The 13,726-nt window shown below is 38.9% G+C and overlaps 1 protein-coding gene across 2 annotated transcripts in view; it reads right to left on the minus strand.

Annotated features, from left to right (window-relative positions):
- Positions 1-13,726, minus strand: part of LINGO2 (leucine rich repeat and Ig domain containing 2) — a 553,412-nt gene that overhangs the window by 155,205 nt on the left and 384,481 nt on the right. Inside the window, exon 6 of one of the 2 annotated variants that reach the window (XM_075740375.1) lies at positions 9,542-9,606. The exons of the other annotated variant lie outside the window; for it this stretch is intronic. The gene's annotated coding sequence lies outside the window, so the exon portion shown is untranslated. The remainder of the gene's footprint in view (positions 1-9,541; positions 9,607-13,726) is intronic. 2 annotated transcript variants of the gene reach the window in all.

A 13,726-nucleotide genomic window follows, 5' to 3' on the forward strand; every position in this document is an offset into this window, starting at 1 on the left:
TTCTACAATTTAAGGGCTAGCTGAAGGGACCTTCAATAGTTTTGATTATTCTTCATTGATGATAAAAGAAATAGGAAATCAAGCTGGTTATTACACAAATCCAAATAGATTAACAGTAGTTATTAGTGCATCATATATCGTAGTGGTTTTTGAACACCAAAAAGCAGAGAACAAACATTTAAGTTACCATTTTAAAGCGTCATTCTAATAAAATCACAAAGCAAAACCCTCAAGACTTAGAAATTGTGATATCTGACAGTGTGGTTAAAAGATGGTGTAGAAGCAAGAACATCTCAGGACTGATATTAAAAAATATTACTACTTTCAGATGATAATAAACATATCTCAATATGCAAAAAAAATATTCTTAGAGATTTAGGGCCAAACACCTCACCAGTGAAAAAAATCTGTACGAGTCCAATGGACTTTGAACCAAGGGTATTCCTCATTCTTCTGAAAATCGGTAACTAAGGAATCCTAACTCCAGCATTTCTCTTTTCTCTGAGTAGATCTTCTTAGTGTGGATATTTCTACAATTTCTTTTCATTTAAATTAGTATCATCATTACACTGTATCACTAAGATACCTGAAAGCTTCTAAATATATTATCTACAGTTTGAAGAAAGTTATCTTACTCTTTCAAAATGTAGGTCAACTGGCATTCTGCATAAAAATAAATGAACTGCAAGGAAAGGTCCTTTAATTTTCCTGTTAAGATCTCCTTTACCCCTAGATTATGTGAATCTTTTAAATTGGCAAGCTCTAAGGGTTATCAAAAAACAAGAGAATCCACAAAAAAATCCACATGTAAAATAAATGTAGTAAATCTGGCTTTTTTTCCTGCTATATGTACAAAATGGAAGTAATTTGACATTTTGTAGATTAAAAACGTGTCATAACACAGAGATATCCTTTACTTCAGTCAAATCTTCATTAAAGAAGGGCACAAAAAGAAATATTTCTGTTACAGTTGTACTTTATGTAGGTTAAAGGAAAGAAAGTATCAGTGCAGGGCTCACTGTATAATATGCCCACTGACTATTAGGATATACCATGTTGTAAAGTAGAAATATAATTTTCCTTCTCTGTGAAGCACTTACTGGAAAATCATTCCAATACTAACATTACAGCAGTTTATATCTTTGTGCAAGTTAAGCGCAGAAGTTGCATATCAACGAATATCAAATCAAATCAAAACAAAACATTGCTGAAAGAATTACTATGGCCATTTCCCACATGGCTTTGAAGATGCTGAACAATTGATGAAGCTTAATATAAGTACTGTAACTAGTTTCTTACAAGTCAGAGTAATGTGTATACCTGGCTGCTGATTAGTTATGAAACGTGGTTCAAACCAACAATTGTAGTTCTGAGATACAAATCTATCACAGGATGCATCCCACAGATTGTAACAAGTTATGAATTTATCTTACAAATTTTAGAAGTTCTTAATTTAAAAGACTGCATCAGTAGGCTACCTGGAGTTCACAGCACAAGCTGTAATTCATTGCTACCCTTGGCATTTTTTTTGGTGGTCTTATGCAAAAGCTTTTCACTTGTTGAAATAGTCCTTCTAATTGAAAGAAACGACTCCATACAATCTGGTTTTGTGTTCCATAAAATCGTGGTAAGCTGGGGAAAAAAAAAATAACCATCCTGATAAGATTTCAGAAGTCTTGATAGACTACACTTCCTCTCCTTGGACTTTGTCATGCAAGTTTGAAAATCTTGGTCCAGCCTTACACAGAATGCATCATGAGATAGTATTTCCTGGGTAAGGCGTACCTAATAAGCAAAGCATAGGTATATTCAGCATATTTGTTACCGTGACAAAAATGACACATAGAATAGCAACAGATCATATGTTTGGCTCAGCTTACTGATTTAGATAAATATTGTCTGTAAATGTACTGAATCTCTCTAGTTCTGACATCAAAAAGATATCTTCCAGCTACTCGTTTTGCGATTTCACAAAATGGTCTTTCCAGAGATTGGGCTACGGAAAATGTTCATGACCTGCAAATGTTTGAACGGTTGTCTTACTAATACACCAGATTCTGACAGCTTTTTAGACCAAAGAAGTCTTACATATGATCTTCTGTTTTGTATGAACAACATACAAACGTGGAAGTTTAGCCTAAACTAAACTTAACAGATGAGTACTTACAAGAAATATCATATCTTTATTTTCAGAAAAATTCTTATAAAACAATATCATTGATGTTCACACATTCTAATCTAAGGCACTGTGGGGAAAAGATCTTTTGTGATTTTTTCAGAGTCGTAAGCTTAGTTAGGTGTATACAATTAGCTTAAACAGTAACACAAGGCCATTTTTCTTGTAAATTCCCAGTTGAGGCATGCATAAACAACATATTTGCATAAGCAAATAGCCAGCTAGTTTTCTACTACGTCATATGCATGAATAAATACATGATTTGTGTACACACAATAGCTGTTTGTAGGCATATTAGATGCATGCTAATGTATGAGTGCAATTGTTTACCTTCAACTTTGAAAATATTGTTAAGCTGGCAACAATTTTAATCACAATTTTTACCCAAACTTGAATAGTTCTAGCAGTGTAATCTGCATGTGAATTCAGCTCCTTGTAGCCTATCTATGCTCCAGAAATGCAATTTCTTATTCTCCGGTGTTCATAATTAATCAAAATGTTGTTACCTGTACTATTTTCTTTTTTCCTCCTGAAGTTTTCAATATTGAAGGGCAATTAAGGTTTGTCTTACATTACAATGCAGTAAAATTTGTATTTGGTTTAAGTGGCAAGGTTTTGGTAGCAGGGGGGCTGCAGGGGTAGCCTGTGTGAGGAGAGGCCAGGTCTGCCCACGCTGGACCCTGCCAGTTCAGCAGACTGCAAAGCAGACCCACGCCAGGTCAAAGCTGAGCCAATCAGCCCTGCTGATGGTGGTGCCTCTGTGATAACATGTTTAAGAAAATGTAAAAAAACCTGCACAACAACTGTGAGAGAGAAGAGTGAGAAAATGTGAGAGAAACAGCCCTACAGACACAAAGGTCAGTGCAGAAGGAGGGGGAGGAGGTGCTCCAGGCCCCTGCAGCAGACCATGGTGAGGCAGGCTGTCCCCCTATAGCCCATGGAGATTGATGGTGGAGCAGATATCCACCTGCAGCTAGTGGAGGACCCCATGCCCAAGCAGGTGGATGCCCAAAGGAGGCTGTGACCCTGTGGGAAGCCTGTGCTGGAGCAGGTTTGCTGGCAGGACTTGTGACTGTGTGGGGGACACACGCTGGAGCAGTCTGTTCCTGTGGAGAAGACTCACACCTGAGCAGTTCTTAAAGGACTGTATCCTGTGGGAGGTTCCCACGCTGGAGCAAGGGAACAGTGTGAAGAGGAGGGAGCGGCAGAGATACAGTGTTATGGACTGACCACAACCCCCATTCCCCATTGGGCTGCACCGCTCAGAGGGGTAAGAGGTAAAGGAGTTGGGAACGGAGGAGGGAAGTGAGGCCTGGAAGATGGGGGGGTGGTGAGGGGATGGTGTTTTTTAATTTTATCTTTGTGTCTCACTATTTTACTCCATTTTTAATTAGCAATAAATTAAATCAGTCTTTCTCAAGATGAATTTGTTTTGCCTGTGACTGTAATTGGTAAATGATCTCCCTGTCTTTATCTCAACCTACAAGTTTTTCCATCTTATTTTCTCCCCCTGTCCTGTGGAGGAGGGGGAGTGAGAGATTGCCTGGGTGGGCTTCTGGCATCCATCCAAGATCAACCCATAGAATTCCTGTAGGTTAGCTTTGGAGCAACTCCAGAGGTGTTTCTCCCCGCTGTATGAAGCAACAGTAGAACTAACAGAATCAGAGAGCAGAAAAAAAAATTCCAAAATACAAAGAGAAATCCAACATGCTCATCTGCTTTACTAGAGTAAAATTACATCAGTAAAATAATAGTAGGATTAATGTTCTAATTTCACAGAATCAGTTACAATGAATCATTACTTTGTCTTCCAACTACAAACGTTGTTATTACTGTGATAGAGTTGCAATACAAAAAAGATGACTGAGAGTGTCCAAAGTTCCCATCATAGCGTAACTAAATGTATCTTCACAAAGTCTGTGGCCAGAATTTCTAACACTGTCAGGCATGCATTTGAATGTGTTTTTGTGCATACTGGAATAATATATAAAGATGACCATATAAATATATACATATACCATATAAAATATATCTAGTTCCAGTTATGCCTTAATGTAAAGTTAGTTCCACAGCAATAGAGGACTAGACCATTCCCAAAATGCTTCCTTCATCTTTCATTCCTTGAACATACCTCATTAGATAGAGGATCCTAAAATACTGTACTCTACCAGTACTAAAAATACATTACTGATGAATGGTTATTTCATATGAGGACTAGCATAATACATGGCTCTGTGGCTGAAGTCACCACCACAGCTTTGGGTTTTTCAATAATTTGGATGGCCTATGTGGCACCAGGCTTGCTGGTGTCAGATGGTATTCACCTTTCTCAAAGGGGGCAGAGGGTCTTTGCTCAGGAGCTTGTGGGGCTTATTGACAGAGCTTTAAACTAGGCTTGAAGGGGGAGGGGAATAAAATCAGGCTTGGCTGCCACAAGCTGTGGGATGGCACACCAAGGAGGGAGTAAGGGTCCCTCAGCCTGTTGCTCTGAGGTGTGCTGGATACACTGCAGCACACTTGAAGTCTTATGCAGATGAGCCAGGGGCCCCTGAGGTAATAGCAGCCAACAGGGAAACACTGGTGAAGTACCTTAGAGGAATTCCAGCCACTCCAGCCAGTAAGTCAGCTTCATCAAGGGCCCAATTTAAATGCTTCTATGCAAACATAGGTAGCATGGGGAATGAACAAGAGGAATTAGAGACGTGTGCATACCTGCAGGGCTATGACCTTATTGGCATCACGATGACATGGTGGGATGGCTCCTATGACTGGAGTGTTGGGATGGAAGGATACAGGCTCTTTAGGAAGGGCAGGCAGGGCAGAGGAGAAGGGGGTGTCACCCTCTACATCAATGACCAGCTGGAGTGCATGGAGCTCCAACTGGGGATGGATGAGGAGCTGACCGAGAGTTTATGGGTCAGGATTAAAGGGAGGGCAGGGACAGGAGGCCTGCACAGATGAACAAGGAGCTCCTGGACAAACTCAAACACAAAAAGGAAGCCTACAGAGGGTGGAAGCAAGGGCAGGTAGCTTCTGAGGAATACAGAGAAACTGTCCACGCAGCGAGGCATCAGGTTAGGAAAGCTAAAGCCCTGATCAATTAAATCTGGCCATGGATGTCAAGAGCAACAAGAAGAGGATCTGTAGGTATCTCAGTGATAAAAGAAAGACTAGGAAAAATGTGGACCATCTCCAGAAGGAAAAAGAAGACCTGTTCACATGGGATATGCAGAAGACTGAGGTACTCAATGACTTTTTGCCTCAGTCTTCACTGGCAAGTCTTGCCTCAGTCTTCACTGACCATCCAAGTCACAGAAGGCAAAGGCAGGGACTGGGAGAATGAAGAACCACCCACTGTCGGAGAAGATCAAGTCTGAGAATACCTAAGGAACGTGAAGGTGCACACGTCCATGGGACCTGATGAGATACATTTGTGGATCCTGAGGCAACTGATGGATGAAGTTTCTAAGCTATTATCCATCATATCCGAGAAGTCATGGCAGTCCGGTGAAGTTCCCACCAACTGGAAAAGGGGAAACATAACCCTCATTTTTAAAAAGGGAAAAAAGGAAGACCAGGGGAAGTACAGGTCGATCAGTCTCACCTCTGTGCCCAGCAAGATCATGGAGCAGATCCTCCTGGAAACTGTGCTCAGGCACATGGAAAATAAGGAGGTGATTGGTGAAAGCCAACACGGCTTCACTAAGGGAAAGTTTGGTGGCCTTCTAAGATGGGGTTACAGCGTTGGTGGATAAGGGAAGAGCAACTGATCCCATCTACCTGGACTTGTGCAAAGCTTTGACACTGTCCCATATTACACCCTTCTCTAAATTGGAGAGACGTGGATTCGATGGATGTACCACTCAGTGGATAAGGAATTGGCTGGATGGTCACATTTAAATAACTGCAGTCAACAGCTCAATGTCCAAGTGGACACCACTGACACGTGGTGTTCCTCAGGGGTCAGTACCGGGACTGGTGCTGTGTAACATCTTTATTGGTGACACGGACAGTGGGATTGACTGTGCCCTCAGCAAGTTATGTGGTGTGGTTGACATGCTGGAGGGAAGGGATGCCATCCAGAGGGATCTTGACAGCCCCTGTGGGCCCATGTGAACCACATGAAGTTCAACAAGGCCAAGTGCTAGGTTCTGCACGTGGGTTGGGGCAATCCCAAGCACAACTACAGGATGGGTGGAGAATGGATTGAGAGCAGCCCTGAGGAGAAGGACTTTGGGGTATTGATTGATGAGAAGCTCAACATGAACCGGCAATGTGTGCTTGCCGCCCAGAAAGCCAGCTATGTCCTGGGCTGCATCAAGTATGGCAAGCAGGTCAAGAGAGGTGATTCTTCCCCTCTACTTCATGCTTGTGAGACCCCACCTGGAGTACTACGTTCAGCTCTGGGGTCCCCAGTACAAGACAGACACGGAGCTATTGGAGTGAGTCCAGAGGAGAGCCACAAAAATAAGAGGGCTGGAGCACCTCTCCTATGAAGACTGAGAGAAAAGAAGGCTCTGGGTAGACTGTATAGCAGCCTTCCAGTACCTGAAGGGGGCCTGAAGAAAGCTGGAGAGTGACTGTTCACTAGGGCATGGAGTAATAGGACAAGGGGTAGTGGCTTTAAACTAAAAGAGGGTCGATTTAGATTGGATATTAGGAAGAAATTCTTCCATGTGAGGGTGGTGAGGCACTGGCACAGGTTGCCCAGAGGAGCTGTGGATGCCCCATCCCTGGAAGTGTTCAAGGCCAGGTTGGATGAGGCTTTGAGCAGCTACGTCTAGTGGAGGGTGTCCCTGTCCATGGCAGGGGAGTTGGAACTAGATGATCTTTAAAGTCCCTTCCAATTCAAACCATTCTGTGATTCTATGATTCTATGATTATCTTATTGTAGTCTGCTGCTAAGCAGCCTTTCCAATTTAATTGCAGCTGCCCATGAAGTAAAGTAGTTAAGGTCACCCACAGTGTCAGATCCTAGCCTGAAGTTTCTTAAAACATCACTGAAATATTATTTGAATGACTGAAATAACAATAGTTGAATAAAATGTTGTTCAATGTACATCATACATAATCTCTTATGTATTAATGTCTTACACCTTTGATCTCAACGTTCACAATTAAGAAGCATGCTTAATAATATTAATAACATATCTATTTCCCTGAATTTATAGATTTCAAACAAAGAATTTGCACTACAATATTAATAATTGCATTATTAGTATTGGTTTTGCTTTTTGAAGAAAGTTATTTTCACTCACAAAACCTCCTGAATATAGAATTTGCTACAAGCTACATGAAATTTCACTTGTCAAACTACAAAGGTCGCAAAGGACATTTTAAAGGACATTTTTTCGTATGACCATATATTAGTAGTTTTCCCCTCCACCTCCTGCCTTTTTTGGAGGAAGAAAGGATGGATATTATTTGACTGACTTGAACAGCACATCTGAAGCTGCTAAAATGTATAATTTCCAATGCTTATTTACAGACTTCTTAAAATACATACTGTTTATTTGACAGACCATGAGATATTGTGCACTTCCAGTTTACAAGCTTTATATCTCAATGTACACTGACTGCTAAATATGTTTTATTTTGCAATCTGTAGAGAACTGTCCCTAACTAGAGTAGCACCATCAAGCTGCATCACACTAAGTCTCTTGTTCATTCCCATCTCATCACAGGATGAAGCTCTTACTGTCTCAGATGTGTGCAAGTATGTGTTTCTTTACAATGTCACAACAGATCAGCCAATAAAAGGAGAAAAGCAAACTCTTAGAAAAACCCAAACTGTAAAACCATGGAATTGCAAAGACAGAAAGTTCAAAGTGCCATTTGATTTCCACAAAATCCCCAGACAATCAGATTACAACCTGAACCCTTGTTATGTTCAGAAATGTCCTTGAAAAAGAGTGGGGTCTTTTTAAAGGTGCCTATGGTAGGGTAGAAATCTCACCCAACTAGGATGCTCTGAGAAAAAGAAGAAATAAGAAGAGACCTTTATATAAATGTATATATATCTATACACATTGCATAGCAAAAGGTTGGGAACTAGAAGGAATTACTCAAATAGCTTGGCACTTGTCTTGGCACAGGGATCTGCCCTTTTTTGTTTTTCTTTTCTTTGGCATTTATATATTTCTGTGAAGTGATGAACATTCAGAAGGGTTTACAGATTTCAAGAATACTTGAAAAATATGAAAAGGAGGCTTAGTTTCAGGGCATTGATTGTCAACCTGGTCCAGACTGGATATTTTTCTCTTTTCTACTGCACTTTGTTTTGTGACAGGGAAGACTTTACTAAAGAAGTCACAGTGTTATGTGACTTTAGCTCCTTTTATCAGCAACACGATACTTGTGTTGACGCTATCAGGATCTCCCTAAGCCTTTCTCCATATATGTCATGGCTTTGTCTCATCTTTTTCTAAGATTCTCTGTAATGAAACAATGTTGCTAACTTTCCCTAGGAGCTCATTTATTTTTATTAGTGAGCGTGTTGGTGTTAGGTACATTTGGCTTCCTTTGTTGGCCTGCTGAACTTGCTAGAGAATTGAAATTTAATGATTGATAAGGTGATAAAATGACGAATAGAAGAATAAAACCTGAGAGATAAAAGCAGAGTATGAGGAATAAAGTTTGGAAGAAGTGACTGTGTTTTTAATTGAAACATAAATTTGAGGAACAGGATTATGAGTTTTCATTTCAACAAATGCGTATGGGGGTGAATTTTAAGAGGCACAAGTGCTGGATATTGACTCATTCTGGGCTGATACGGTCCATTGTGCAAAGCTGTATTTAAGTAATCTATGGGCAGTAAAGGCCCAACGGGATTGGCAGTCTATACTGCAAAGCAGAGGAATGGCCAGTTCCATTATGCACCATTCTGGTTAAAGCAAGCACCACCTTATCCATCCCTTTTCATATGAACAGATGATGCTGATCAAGCTGCATGAAATTTATGTTTGTTTGTCCATTAGTCAGGTGGGTCCCCAAACAGAGCAGATAAGAGCACTTCTGAGCTGTCTTTCTAGCTCTTGGGAAGGCTGGGCTAGAACTACACCACTTAATTTGCCTACTTTACACCCTCAATGCCCACACTGCACAGTAGTCAGGGGCGACTGGTGTGAGGAGATAATCTCTATGGGCCATGTTCAGAGATGGGTCCTGACTTTCTTGTCCCCATTTAACAGTGGGGAGATGGGGACAGTCTTCTTACTTGGTCAACATTTTCTTTCCTCAGATTGTGAAGTCCTTCCTTAACCTGCCACTTCTCCATTTTCATTTAATGACCCAATGGTAGCTTTCTCTTTCTGTTACTCCTCCTCCTCTGGCCCTTTTCACACCCTCCCATGTCAGCATACTCACCTATTCACAGTTGGCAGGGATGCCATGGAGGGTACTTTGCACAATCCATTTGCTCACATCATAAGCTATCAGAAGCTGAAAATTCTATTAAAGGATGACTGAAATGGGGAAGAGGAGGAGAAACGAGCAATGAGAAGAGGAAGAAATGATCCTCCATTTTTCCAGTGAGCCAGTATCCTAACTAATAGGATCAGTAAAGTGTGAGTCCCGTTCCCACTGTGTTTAAACAGGAAAAGCAACAGTTTCTTTTTCTCAGAGGTGTATTGAAGACTCTTGCCCAGATTTAACTATTTAACCAGCTTTTCCCTATCAAAATTTAAACAAAAAAAATTCTAGTAAAATTAATCATCTGACCTCAAATGGAAAGGTGAAAAGATTGATAGAAATACGTTTTCTTTCAGAAAGCATCCTGCATTATATAACTAAGGACTCAAAAAACTAAAGATGCCTCTACAGTGCCTCTAGTTCATGAGATTAACAATATAATAAGAATTAAAACTAAAAATTGCAATGGATTTTAGGTTCATTTTAGTTGCCTTCTGACTCTTAGGGTTCAATCCGTTAAATATCTTCTTTTACCACTGTAGATCACAGAATACCTTAGACAAAAATGAATCTTATATTTTTAAGTATTTACATGGTTTAGGAACCTTGCATTCCAAGAGGACACCAGTCTTTAAATTAAATGAAGTTAGTTAATAGAATCATTAAAAATACTTAAATTTCAAAAGAAGGAAGAAGTGGGGGGAGGAATAAATCAAAGAGAAACAAAGTTGTAATAGCACTGAGTCTGCTCTCAAAGTTCAAAATATGCTCAGAAAATCATATGAGCAGTCAAATACTTGATGAACTCATCCTTAAACTTCTAGACATGCTCACTTCTCACTTCATGTTGCAAGTAGACTACTGTAAACAGCCTCAGATTGACTTGGAGTTATCAGTCTGTTGCACATCCATAATAACCCTGAAGGAAGGCCTGGTATTATTATCAGTTACTGAAAGCCTCCAGATCTAAAATGTGTATTTGTCTTCAGGCCTTTCCAGAAAGCACGGTGTAGTTAGCTAGTTTGCATATCACATTTAGCTTTGTTGTGAATGGTAAATGCAAAGCTTTCATGATATGAACTCATCACCTTTTGGAAGGTTTTTAATTTTTCTTTAATACTCATGGAAATATTCTGAGTTTGCCATGCATATTAATATTATATTTAAATTTCTGTTATGCAGAAACTTTAAAACGTATACACTATTTGTTGAAAACAGAATAAAATATTCTGAGCTAGACTTGCTAGAATATTTTTATAACCATATTATCGTAGCCTAAAAAGAGCATTGAAACTTTCTGACAAAGACTTTCACTCTCATACACAAGCAATTACTGCTGTTATACCAAAGTAAAACTATAGAAAACAACTTTTCCCTGCAAAAAGTTCAGATAAAACTGTAAACGTGTAAAAAGCAGTGCCTTATTTTTACTGTTTGAAGAGTCAGTTTAAGTTTCCATGCACTGAAAACAGTCTCTTACAAAAATAACTGAGATGTGCATTAGGTGTCTAGCGTTGCCCCTGTTCTTCCTCCAGCCCCTAAAAAAGCACTAGGCCTTCATAGGATGTGAAGTGTGTAGCACCACTATGCAAAAGTTGAGGGGGAAATAATTTTGTAGATCATTGAAAAAAGTTTTTTGGAAGTCATGACAGCCCTTCAATTAGTAAATATTTTTCATTGGCTAGTAATGCATTTTAAGACTTTTGAGAAAGGATGCCTCCCACAAGATGTAAAGCTCCCAATTTTCTGTCCATTTATTCAGCCAGCAGAGTAGCATGGAAAGGTACGCAGTTGGAAACATGGCTTATTCTTTGATGCAAATGGTGAAAAATTTGAGCCCTTACTGAGATGACAAATGTAATCATGTTTTAAATATAGTTAGTTTTTATACTACAGACTACAAAAGACTTCTACAAATCAGGGACAGCAGAAGGAAAAAGCAATATTTTCTGAAAGGCAAAATAAGAATTTTATGTTTCTTTTGCCTCTCGTGTTTCACATACCACACACTTCTAAAGCTTAGAAGTATAATTGACAGTGTTATCATTGTTGACTTCTTTTTTATAGCTGATCCTTCAATTAAGTACTACAAACTATTTCTTTTAAAAGTTGGTAAAAATCTGGTTATCAAGGAGATAAATATTAGCAAAGCACAAACAATCCTAATTCAACAGTGACTCCAACTCTACATGAGTATCATCAGAATAAAGTATCATGAGAAATATAGGGCTCTGAGAGGAATATTTTATCAGGCTGTAGGTTTCTATAGGAAAGTAGCGTGAAGCTAGAAACACAAATCAGTATAAGACGCCATTTTAAACACTTTTTTTTTTAATCACTATACATCAGCATTAAAATTCCCCAGTTCTGTATCTCAAAGTTCAGCTGCAACACTGTTTTTGAAACTGTTAGTCATCTTATTTCAGTGATTGGTCCACTTTTTTTCCTTTCTTTTCTGAATTTTTCAGTCTTAAAAAGCAGAGTCTTTTATGCTGGTAATAATAATGTCTAAGATGACTTTTATCAATGACACCATGTCTGGAAGTTGCATAGTCATCACAAGGTACAGTGTCACCTGGACATTTCTCTACTGTTTCCTGACCTAAACTGTATATTTGTATGGTTCAACTCACATCGGCATAAGCTTGGAATTTGTGCACCAGTATCTACTACTGACCTAGACATACTCCAAGACAGTTTTGAACACAGACCTGGTAAATAAAATATCACTCTTTATTCTTTATCAAGCCAAAAACCCCAAATAGGAATATGTTTACCCTTAATCAGCTGTAAAGCATGAGGCTTACATACCAGCAAATTGAGTGTCTATTCAGCAGTTTAGTTCTTTGCCACAGTGCCATATTGCATAGTTTCTAAGATTTTGGTTTGAGAAGAGAAAAGCTACAGCAATATACAGAAAAAAGAAAGAAACCAGTTCTTTTCACCCTCTCCTTCCTCTCTTGTGAAACATCCATCAAAATCAGACAAGATAGACCTATTTTTTGGTAATGTTTAAAAGTGTCCATACCACATTGCTTTATGTTAGACTAATTGGTTTCCACAGATTGCTCTAAGGAATGAGATAGATTACTTAGACATCAAGTAGGAGTCTTAGTTGAAGATAAAAGGGAATTTTCAGTATCTGATAATAAAATGTTATGCTAAAATAACCTTGAAATAAACATGCACTCAGGCCCAAACTTCATACAGGTAACAGTCTTTTAATATAATAACTTAAATAGTGGCCACTAAACTTTACTGCTAGGCTAATTATTTGCACTTTTTCTATTACTTTGACATTGGTGCAATGCTACTAGGTGTAGCAGACATTCTTATGAACACAATGTAAGGGAAAAAGGGAAATAAGTCAGTCTCCTTTTGCCAAAAACATGTTTTCTTTACAGAAAACAACTTACTGCATAAAATAAAGAGCTGCTTAGAACTGAAACTGCAATGGTCATTTGCATTTGTGCTCGTGGAATACAGATTTTTTTTTTTTGGCAGTTAGATAGGACTGTGCAAATGCTCTAGACTAATAAGCTGAAACAAGCATCTGCTTTAACACAATTTGGTGCAATGTTCTTTGTCTTTCCCTCCTGTTTGGAGATACATCACTAAAATTTTATTTTAACCTGATCTTTGCCATATCACACTTATACAGTAGCAAATTTTTGTTTCAAGTGATAGCTACTACTCTGAGGAAACCCTGTTAATAATTAAGAGGAAACCCTGTTAGGAGAATTAGTGATACATGATTCTATAAACACTTTCAACTGAAATAAGCCTGGAAACTGTCAATAAAGAAACTGGTCTCAATAGACTTACCTATCTAATGATTTTAAAAGTCCAATACTTCCTCTTTAACATACAAAGCTTTTAACCACTGGATGAAGTCAAAATAGAGCACTTGATCATGATAACCCAAACCTGTCATGGACAACAGCATCTCTCATGGCTCCACACTCAAAACACTTGAAACAAACCTGCAAGACACAGATATTCTTACATTTTAATTGAAATATATTCAACCATGTCCTAGGATGAGGAAACGTAAGCACTAAATCGATGAATACGTTATAAAAGTGTGAGTACAAAGTCATAGATATTACCTGGTAAATATCAAGACTAGAAACTGTGAAG

The sequence above is a fragment of the Balearica regulorum genome, chromosome Z (genome assembly GCF_011004875.1).
Source record: "Balearica regulorum gibbericeps isolate bBalReg1 chromosome Z, bBalReg1.pri, whole genome shotgun sequence".
Classification (NCBI taxonomy): Eukaryota; Metazoa; Chordata; class Aves; order Gruiformes; family Gruidae; genus Balearica; species Balearica regulorum.